Source organism: Belonocnema kinseyi, chromosome 8, assembly GCF_010883055.1.
Source record: "Belonocnema kinseyi isolate 2016_QV_RU_SX_M_011 chromosome 8, B_treatae_v1, whole genome shotgun sequence".
Lineage (NCBI taxonomy): Eukaryota > Metazoa > Arthropoda > Insecta > Hymenoptera > Cynipidae > Belonocnema > Belonocnema kinseyi.
In genome coordinates this window covers 79250347-79262028 of record NC_046664.1, presented here as the reverse complement: position 1 = coordinate 79262028, position 11682 = coordinate 79250347, and positions in this window count along the sequence as shown.

The following is an 11682-nucleotide window of genomic DNA, read 5'->3' as shown; positions in this document are numbered from 1 at the left end:
CACCAAAGGCCCAATAATGATCTCACCAGTTCTCTGTAAAAGGACGGGATATATACCATCCGAGCCGGGAGACTTGTAAAGACTGAAGCACTTCAGTGCCCACCTGACCCTGACTGGGGTCACAATCTTGTTGGCTAGCCGTCGTTTCAGGCCCAGTTAGGCCACATGCGATTTTGATTGCCTCAAAGGTGCCATCCCTCCAGCTGCTGACTTTGTGAAGCCCGAAAAATGTGCCTTGATCAGGTGAGCCAAGGTATTCCCGTCCGACTCTGAGTATCCCCGCCAAACAATTTTAATGTACCAGAAGTAGCATCCGGATTTCAAGAAAACAGCTTGTCCAGTTTGGCTGCCCCTGCTTCTTTCTGGATATCAATGCAAAAGTTTGTCCAGCTTTTATGCTTTGCCTTGCGTATTCGGCCAGCCTTTCGGACTTTCGAAGGCCGACAATTACTTTCATAAGTGGATTCGATGGCTTCCGTGAAAAACTCAGCCGCCATCTCCAGGGTATTCACGTTTCTAATTGACCTGGGCATTCCTGAGAGTGCACTTCTTAGTTCTGTGGAAAACTGACCCCAATCCGTTCTTCTTAAACTTTTGACCCATTTAGGGCCGATGGGTGCAGCAGATTCCAATGCGAACTCTATCAGTGAGTGATCTGAGAGAGTGGGTTTTTCTGTGACTCTCCACTTCTTGATGTTATCTGTAAAACTACCGGTACAGAGAGTGATTTCAATGACTTCTTCCCTGACCAAATTACGAGACTTCAGGGTGTTCCCCGTATTAAGAATATCTAAATCAGTTGTAATAAAGTATCTCAATAGGTCTTTACCTCTTGAGTTGATGTCCGTGCTACCCCACAGGGTATGGTGAGAGTTAGCATCGCACACCAACAGAAGAGAAAGACCCCTTACGTTGCAGTATTCCACCTGTGTACGTACCTCCACTGGTGAATTGGTATCGCTGTCATATGGAAAGTAAGCCGATCCCATGACAATCTTTCCTATTCCTTTAAGATCCGTAACTATCACCATCAAGTCTCTGGAACATAGCTCAAGCAGCAGGAGAACGTTGACTCCCTTCGCAAGTATTCATGCCGTTGGATTGGCCACCTTAGGGTCCCTGTAACAAAAACCAGTCACCCCTAAGCTGCTGATGGTATCTCTAACTAGCAAGGGTTCCTGGATTAGTGAGATACATGTGTGCCTCACAGCCATGCCCCTCTGCAAAACTTCATAGGCGCCTTTCCTATGATGCAAGTTAATCTTGGTAGTGGTTAGACCAGGAGCAGTCCATTTAGGTCCGATATCAATCTTCCTGTTCACCGACAGGCCTCTCCCGCCCCTGACTGGCCACTTTAAAGCTGACCTGTCCATAGAGGTAGAAGGGCCTGTTGTTGAGGGCCGCAAGGGCCCTCGTCTGTGACCTCTTCCTGATGTCTATCGTGCCTGACGCACCGCCCGGACGCTGTCTTAAGTGACGGGTTGGATTTCTCCAACCGAAAGAGAACCACCTGCGGGTCCGTCAGTTTACCTGGGAACCACGCCGTAGCCTTAAGCATTTTCTGGAGCAACTCAACCCCACCCACCTTAAGAGTTGCGCCTTCCCAAGGTCTTGTCTCGCCCAAAAACTTGTGTAGCCAAGCTTTGGCCTCCGGGTCCGCTGCCACAAATACAAAAACTCTAGTCAACGCCAAACCGTTCTCGTCATATCTGATCTCGGTATTTTTTTCTTATATTAAGCTTCAAGCCCCTTGAAATGTGTAGAAATCTTAAAAATCTTAAAAATCCCGTGCTATTATATTAACGACATTTTAATACGGAGTAAACTATATCATAACTATATATGAAGCTTTACGAACCATAATACACACTATTTTATTGTAATTATCAGTTACTTGAAATATTTATATTCGACTTTGGATTTGAAACAATATTGTATTTAAGGTTTACATTTGTAAAGCAATCCAATGGAGAGGATAATTATGATTTACACATTGTTTAAACATATCACTTGAAAGTTCTTTTTAATTGGATTGCGAGAGCCTAACGGAGTTTCATTTACTAATTCTGGGGCCAGTTCAAAAACCGCACCGCTTGTGATGTTTATTCCTGCTCGCTTTCTATCTTGATTATATAATCCACGAAGAAGTGTTTGAGAATCCATTATTGCAACGACATCACCAGTAGATGATGTTAAAACATTTCGTTCTTCGTTTGGTATAGGCTTCACGTAAGTACGTCGTGATCCATGCAATAGAATTGGTTTGTCAGCAGGTATAGTGTATCTTCTAATTTTATATTGCTGGAGCGGATTGGAGTTAGGAATAAGTCGAATAAGTCCAATGCGTTCAACGCCGAATCCAAGTATGCATAAAGAACGATGTCTAGCAGGATAATAACTCGCAGGATGAGATCTGGAACTGTATTGAAGAATAGGCTCGGCAATAGAAGGCCTGGCCGGAGAATTAAATCTGGCCGTAGGAGAGATGGACCTGGAAGGAAGAGAAGTTTCTGCAGCAGGACGAGATCTTTCAGAAGAATGAAGTTTGTCAGCAGTATTAGCAGTTTCGGAACGAGGAGCACCAGGAAAAGGTTCGCTCTTAGGTAAGAATTCAAACCGTGAACTTGATTCTGCAACAAGTAATAGAGGATTACATTTTTGTTAAAGGGGACAATTGTAGGTTGGTATATTATGAGTCCCTCATGAGAAGATTAGGAGCCAATTTGTAAACATTCAGAGAATAAATTTATGGTTATTTACACACAATCTAAACTCACTGCCTATGAGGCGGTCTATAAATTAGATTATTATTTAAGGAGGGAAGGGGCGTCAATTTCTAGGTATTTTAATGGTGAGATTTGAGGCGGGAGTCAGCGAAAGTATTGTTTAAAATTTAGATGACGTTCAGTACGTTTCCTGATAATAAATATTGACAATGTTTACAAATTTTGCGGAAGATATGTTTGCAACGGTGAAGTTGAATAACAGTTAATTCAGTTTCAATATCACTTTTATATTTAAATTAATAAAACCTATCAAGGAAAATGAACTGCTTTTGGTGTGAAGTTAAAGTTTTTCAGATGAAAATGTATACTAATATACTTTTGTTTTGGAATTCATTTTTTGGATCAAAGGATCCACTATTTGGTTGGAAATTTAATCATTTTTTGGGAAATCTAACTAATTTGTTCAAAAGTCTTCTGGTTTAAAATTCAAAAGCTTGTTTAAAATTTAAACCAATTTGCTAAAAATTCATCTTCTACTTAACTATTAATTTCTTTTTTCTTCAAAATGATTCTGTTTTTATTTAGGATTTAACTATTTCGTTGAAATATCAAATTTATAAGTTTAGCTAAGCAGATTTACCCGTCGAATTTTATTATAAAATTATAAATAAAATGTCGAAAATTTGTTAGAAAGAATTATTCCAAAGCTGAATTTGTGTAAGGAAGTCATATTCTTTTGTTTTGGAGAATCACGTCCGCGAAACTTCTAAAAATTAATTATGTTAACAAAAATCTTGGTATGAATTTTGGCATGACGTACGGTGTATTTGGTTCACTGTTCTCATAGGATTTTTGCAAAACGTTGATACTGAATTTAATGTAAATAGGGATAATTTTTAGTATGAGGTCTTAAAATTATGCTTATAGTTTTTTCACATTTTCGGTAGTCTTTTTCTCTGGATGATTAAGTCATCCAATGCATGGATTGGCGCTTTCTTTCAGAATTTTAGTGGAAAAACCATGATTCGTCAGAAGTAAATACGTTTTCGAAAAACTTTGGACCATTTTTAGTCTCAGACACACACGATCTATTTGAAACGTAGATCGTCATCGGACCCTACTCATTGGTGTCGCACCTCTAAGGAAGTTGCAAGAAAGTCAGTCTCGTTATTTAATAGTCACACCTCGTCTTGGGTTGATGATTTTACCATTTTATTGAAGATGCGTGAAAATACTTTCCTTGCTAGAAAACAAAGTTTAGTTTAAAAAATAATTTAAATTAATTCAAGTTCAAAAAAATTATGAGAGAACTTAATTTTACGTTGACCACGTACCAGAATATATAAACAACAAATATTAAGAAATAATATATATAATGAATAATTTATAATATTTTTAGATAAAAAGAACAACAGATATGGCTTATAACTTTAACGGACAAGTTTTAATTTTTTAAAAATTTTATCCAACGTTTTGAAAACTCATTGTAAAAACCATTTCGTTTTTAATGCGTTGGTTCAACGCGAATGAGAAATACAGGGTTTCTAGAAATTTCCGAGAAGGTTAATTGTTTTCCAAGTTAAAATTATTTGTAAACACATTAAGGTCGTTCTTGGAGTAACTTTCAACGAGACATTTGAGCGGCTGACAATAAAAAGTGGAAATATCTCGTTGGTAAGTAAGAAACAGCTATAGAAAAGTGCCTAAAAAATGGATATAATTTCACAGCTGTAAAAAGTAGCAATAGAATATTGGCTGTAAAAAGTAGACAACGGTGCTTGGGCCGTAAGAAACGGGAACAGAAAAACTTGGCAGTAAGAAGTGGAAAAACGTCGTGTGTCGGTGAATCGGCTCTGTTACTCGCTGTAAAGACAAGCCTCGTTCAAAGCCGAAAATGCACGAGGACGAAATCGACCTCGCCCGACTAGACGATTCGCTTTCAGTCGCTAACTAGCTATTAGCAGTTTCTCGGTAAACTGAATTTTCACTAGATTTCGCAGGGCGTACATGCTGTCAAGAGAATAAAGCAAGTTCATGGCAACGTTTGAAGCGATTGCTTTGCGGTGAATTCTAGGAGAAAATTAAAAAGAGAGTACAAAACATTTTTTATTGTTTTTTTAAATTTTTTGAAAGTGTGTAAAATAGTTTTTACACTGTTGCAATTTTTCCGTGTTAGATAATTTTAGAAAAGTTAAGGAACATAATTCTTTTAAAGTCTTCTTGCGCAATTTTGTTGCACATTTTTTTTTAAATTTTATGTTTGTTTAAATAATGTACTTTCAAATTTGAGTAAGCTTTACAAATTTTGAAAAAAACTTGCGTCAGTTAAAAATATTTTCAGGAATTTATGGCGAGTCAAACAGATAAGAAATATTTAGAAATTTAAAAACATTTAAGAAAATTTATTAAATATTTCTTCATTTCTCACAAATTTCGTAAATATTCCTAAGCATTTTTGAAAAGGACTGTAATTCAACCTACTCTCTAAATTTGAATTAGTGAAAATTTCTACTAATTTATCAGTAAAAACTACTGATTCATAGTAGGACTTGAGCCACTAATTAAAATTAATAAACATTTTAACTGATTCAAATTTAAAGAGTAATACTTTGTAATACTCTATAAAATAAAACAATTTCTTTAAAATATCCTAGAATCTTTTCTGACACATCTGATATATTCAAGAATCTTTTTTCAGTTTCCTTGAGAATCTTATAATAATTATATTTATATAAATTAAAAAAAAAAACTAATAATACTTATTTTCTTGTTTCTCATTCTCAGAATTTAATTTCAACACAAAATAAAGTGTTGGAAAACTTTCAACAAATAAATATTTATTTGAAATTTCCTTGTTATTTCATTATTAATATCATCATTTATTTTTTATGTTAGTGAAAAAAGTTTTAAATTTGGCATTGACCTTAACGATGGGCAAGGAAACAATTCATAACAACCTTACTTATGTATTTTAGCAAGGTGTATTTAGATGTGACCTTACACATGGCCTTGTCTAATTCCCTGAAGGTCATTTGAAATACAATTTTTAAGAACATAGAGGCGCCCTTTTTGACATTGGCAATCAATAGAGCGGGAAATTTTAATTTGCAAAATATACACAGGTCGTCGATCAGGTGTGATCTTGATGGTCACTCAAAGGTTATTTATACTTTAACAGGGCTCGAAAATATCTCGGAAATGCAAATTCTGGAAATCATGTATAACGACCTAATTTATTTTATCAAGATACATTCAGTTTTGACCTTGAACATGGCCTTACCCATGTACTTCGAGGTAATTTCAAGGTGAACTTCAAAAAATTAGAAACTTCTTTTTTGACATCGGCAATCGAAAGAACGGGAAGATTTACGTCCAAAAATGTACTCAAGTTCATCTCTCACTACCTCTCTCTCCCTCTCCATGCCTTGCTCCATCCCCCTCTCTCTCTCTCTCGCTGACAAGATTATTATCAAGGTCACGCTGCAACTTTGATTATTTTCTGAAATTTACACAAAATTTTGTAGGACTGTACATTCACACCAAATTTCTCTCCAACTTCAAATAAAAAATATCCTAATTTTATTAGTTAAAATGGAACGGTTTCATAATAGACGCACTGTAAGAGCTTTACGTAGATCAGCGAGATGAAGGTCAGTTGGAAATGAGGAGAGTTCATTAAATGATTGTTGTCATTCACTGAAGGTCCGCATAATTTTCCTGAAGATATGATGTCACGCACAGATAAAAATCCCAACTTTGCATCTGCTATAGCTTTTGCTGATAAAGCAACATTTAAACAAGAGGAAAGTTCAAAGGTAATAATTGTAGGCTATAACACCTTTCTAATATTTTCTTTGGGGTTATCTAAAATATCAAGTGCATAAAACGAAACCTTCAAATTGAGCAGACTTGTAACAAATAATAATTGATGAATGTGCTCTTATTTTAACCGAAATCATCCACAATGCTGTTAATGGTTTCTATCATAGGTTAGCTCAGTGTCGAAAAGTGAGTGAACAACAAGTTGAGCATTTGCGATAAAAACCCTGTGCATTCTGTTTGCCTATAACTTGACGTGAGAGGCAAGGAAACTCCCGATAATCAAGCGCCTCAAAACATGAGAGCCAAGAGGTAAAGATAAAGGTAAATCCAAATAAGTAGCTGCGGTTCTTCATGATATTCATACCTTCCTTAAGTTCAAATAATCTTTGATTAAACCGCAAGGTCAAGCCTGGCTTATGAACTGAGTACATTAATTAAACTGAAATACCCCACTCTTTCGAATGACAACGTCAAATGAGGGGGTTTCCATTTTAAAACAGGGTACCTTGAAATAACCTTAAATGTTATCTTCAAGGTTAAAAACAAGGTCACTATTAAATTCTTCGATGAAAGTTATTCCAAGAATGACCCTAATCTTTTTGAAAATATTTTTTTAAGGCAAATATTCAGCCAGGGAGTTAATAGAAGAAACTACAGATCTAATTGAACAATTTGGTTTATCTATTTTTAGCAGACCATGCATTCTCGCTACATTTGAATTGCTTGTAATGAAGTATTTTTATCATTATTAGGATTGAGCATCTTTCTAATTCTCAAACTATTTATCAGATTGAACGTTTTGTTCTGTAGCTTCTTTGAAGTTTTAATCAGATCAAAATATAATTTTGATGAATGTATTGGAATCGTTAAGTAACATTGTCATTTATGCTTACAGTCTTTATTATCCATATAAATTGTGATGTTTTCTTTATCAGCGTCAGTTATCATTATATATTTATTGTTTGAATGAAGCAGTTAGTACGTTTAATGCTTTAAGTAATGAACTAATCAGAAGCTGAAATTTGTTTAGGTTTTCAAAAGTAATTAAAAGCTAGAGAGGCTGTTGATAAAAAATTAAAACATTTCGCAACAGATATAATTTTATAGAGATTACCTAGGTTTCGAAATATGGAATTTCATATAAGCCTTGTACTGTTGGGACTTGATAAAATCTGATTGACAATATAATGATCCAAAAGTACACGATTTCTATATAGATAGAATTACCTAGAAAGGTCTGTCAAACGTGCTGATGTGTAAAATTTAATTCAAAGTATTTACTGTTTTAAAAGATTATTAAAAGTTATAAAATTTTAATAAAAAACTATCTATTGATTAACATTTCTGTTATCAGTTAATATTTGAACCATATGTACCTTGATTATGCGCATGTTCGTTACTTTTCCCAAAATTTTCCAGGAGGTCCAATGTTTTAGGCGGCATACCTGATGATATTACTGTGAAAAGACAATAAATATTGTGGATTTTGTAATTATGAAATGTTTGACAATTATCATAAGTATTTTTACTACATGGAATACCAAAAAAAAGTAACGACTAAAATTGTTCAGAAACTTTCAATGCAAAGAATGAGTTTCTGTGAATTAAAATTGAATAAAAAATGCCTGTTTTATCTGAATTGGAAGGATAAACATAAATATGAAAATAATTATCTTAAAGTTAAGAATTGTGACCTCAACTATTTTATTATTTTTAAAGCTTGGGTTTCTGTTTCAAAATTTGTTATAACAATCAATGGGGATTTTGCTGTTAGTTTTATAAATCAAGTTAAATATTAGGTAATTTTAAACTTGACACTGTACATTACACAGCCCTTAGTTTCATAAATGAAGAAACCTAAGCCTTTTTATATGATAAAAATAGAATTAAAAAAATGTATTTATCTGAAATAGACAGAATAAGCGCTGTTTTCCTACCTGCGGAGCGGCAGTAAAATAGCACTTTATTGTACCGCAACGAGCGGCATGTAAAGTGACAGCAAGGAGGAAAAAGTGGTAGAGAAGTGAAAGCAAATTGAAAGCGAAGAGGGAGAAGAATTTATTTTGAAACCACGTTGAAGTACGAAGTACACGTTAAAGTTAAGCAATACACAACATCTATAGTATTTAACATAATTTAAATTGTTTCTTCGTACAAAGTTCTAATGATTATTTTATTAAATGGAATAGTTTGTAGATTTAATGAGTACTTCTAATTTACTACAATGTTATGCCTATTACGTTTACAGAAAAGTGACTGCTAATAAATGACTTTACCTTACCATCCAGCTAGCGGCAGTTTGCGAATCGTTTTAAATGCAAATCATGACAAAAACAATCAAAATCCGACGACCTCAACATAATTCACGAAAAGAAAGAAGCAAACCAAGATTTAGTACCCCAAAAATCAAAGGTTAAGTATGAGCTGGTCTTTGGGAAATTAGTCAGATTGAGAGAGCAAAGGAGATGAATATTCGGTCACTGCTAATCATGATTATCAAAAAACATTTACTTCATAGGACGTTCTCGCTTAATTTCGGAAAACGGTTTTCGGACGCTCACTTTCAAGGGGGCTGTATAGGCTCATAACATAGAATGGTTACAACTAAAATATCTTACATCACTCGTAGGGTTGCATACGTCTTTACCTGGGTAAACTACAAAAATAAAACGATTTTTTCAAATAGCGTTTCGATAATAACACAGGTAACTGAAGAAAGATCAAGTTCACCAAACGAGATAAACATTTGTATACGTTTTTGGAGTTGCTAAATCGAATCCGGGGTTGGTTTCCGGGGTTAGTCCTTTGACTCGGCGAGGTCGCATTCCGTTCATAACCTAAAAACCTGCCTCGTGCAGAAAACTTTTTTGTTGTGGCCCGGTGTGACCAGAAAATCCTTAGGCTTTTTCCTACTTTTTGCATCTAAGGAAAAATTGGTACAAACCCGAAACATTTGGTGGTCAAATTTAGATTGAGAGCGCAAAAATGCAAAGGATATAAAATTTTTGTTATTTTGTCTATGTAAATCTAAATAACATGAGCAAGACATTCAATTTCCCTAGATTTATCTTAGGGAAGAGAAACGGAAAGCGCGCCAGGATTTTCCCGTAGATAAGAAAAAATCCCTAGAAAATCAGATTTTCTGGTTATCAATCACCCTTTGTATTAAAATCATCTGGAAAAAGGTCGGCCATGATATCTTTATTTATTTTTGTGTACGGAATACGAATACGAGTCTAGTTTCCCCCAGAATACCAGGGTATTCCCCTAGACGATTAAAATTCCCTAGAAAATCAGCTTTTTTCGGGTCTGAAATAACCCTTGTTATTAAAATAGTCGGGAAACAATTCGGAGCATGATATATTTATATTTTTACATTTTGAGTACCAATTCGGCATTAGTTTTTGTCAAGCTCGACAGAGTTTCCTCCATACGCAGATATTTCCCTAGCAAATCATATTTCTCTTTTGTAAAATTATCCTTGATATTGAAATCATTTGTAAACGGGGGAGAGCATGAGGAGCTTTTTTATTTTGATAAAATATTACGTTTTGCTCCCACAGTGCGCCGGTACGTAGAAAATTGCGCTCTCATTAAAAATAAGTAGGGATACAGATTTGATCTATCTACTATTTTTTTAAACAATGTAATAGTTGATATTTCATCAAAAAAATATTTTATTTGAAATAAGAAACTGAAGCTAAAAAAGATTCGAACTTTTCATAAAAAAGAGTTGAATTTATCAAAAAGAAATTGTTAAGTTTGTCAATAAAAGGAATATTTGTCGATAAGACGGAAAAATTTTTTAAATAAATTTTTAACTTGAAGCCATTCAAAATCTTTAAAAACCTTACAATTTTATATACCAATCTGAAGAACTCTACTTTTTATTTTAATTGTAAATCTTTTCTTGCTCTTTGAGTATTTAACAAATTTTTCAAGATTAGACAAATTGCCTTCAATTGCTTTCAAATTTCTATTAAATCTTACCGCAATCACTCCGTTACACGCGCTGTATCTAACAGATACATAGTTGAGCGTTCTTGATTACTAGTGAGGCGCGTGAAGGAATACGTCGTCACCCTCCCTCCTATTCCTCAAGCTCGCGTTACTAAACAGTTCGGTCCAGCGTTGGTGGACCGAACAAGTTTTGTTATCTTAAGTTAAGTTTTGTTATCTTGTGATAATAATTATTTTTTTGAGAATGGGTATTCGAACCTAATATGTGCTCATGTATCTCACAGATTGAAGCGTGTATTCATGTTATACAACATGTGACTATATTTTTCTACTACTCACGTCCATATAGACCAATGTTTTGAAAATAAATTTTGTTTGTATAAATTTTAATACTCAAACCCAGTGTTTTAATATCTATAGATTCAACATGGCGACAAGACGGCAGTTAGATCTAAATAAACCTGGTGACATCCACGCATTAGACGAAATTCTACTAGATGGATGTGACATGAGTGATAATGGACAAGACTTTCAAGATGATGCAGAACGTCCTCTTCCTTCAGCTTCAGGACCATCAAACCTCATCTCAGAGGTTCCTGAAGAGGAATTCGACTCTGATGAAGAAGAGATTGAAGAACAGAATGAGGACTCTGATACTGGACAAAGTGATTCCGATGCATCGACTGATAGTGAAGGCGATGAAAGCTTTTCTGTTTGTCAGAAAAAGCAGGGAAGAAAGGTAATTGACTCGATTTCATGGAAAAAAACTCCATTTCCAAGTAAGAAGAGAGGCAAACACAACGTGATTTATGGGCTAGTGATGGTTTTGGGATTAAGATATTTCGTCTCACTATGGGTATCAATAGGTTCCGTATCCTATTTCAAACCCTAAGATTCGATGACAGGCAAATCAGAGAAGAGCGAAAAGCACAAGATCGTCTAGCTCCGATCAGAGACATTTTTGAAAAATTTATCAATAACTGTAAGGAATGTTATCATGTAGGAGAAGATGTCACAATTGATGAGAAATTGGAGGCTTATAGGGGGAGGTGCCCTTTTACACAGTATATATCATCCAAACCAGCTAAATATGGTATTAAAATATTTGCTGTCGTCGATTCACGTGTGTATTATACGTGCAATATGGAAATATATGCAGGTAAGCAACCTGATG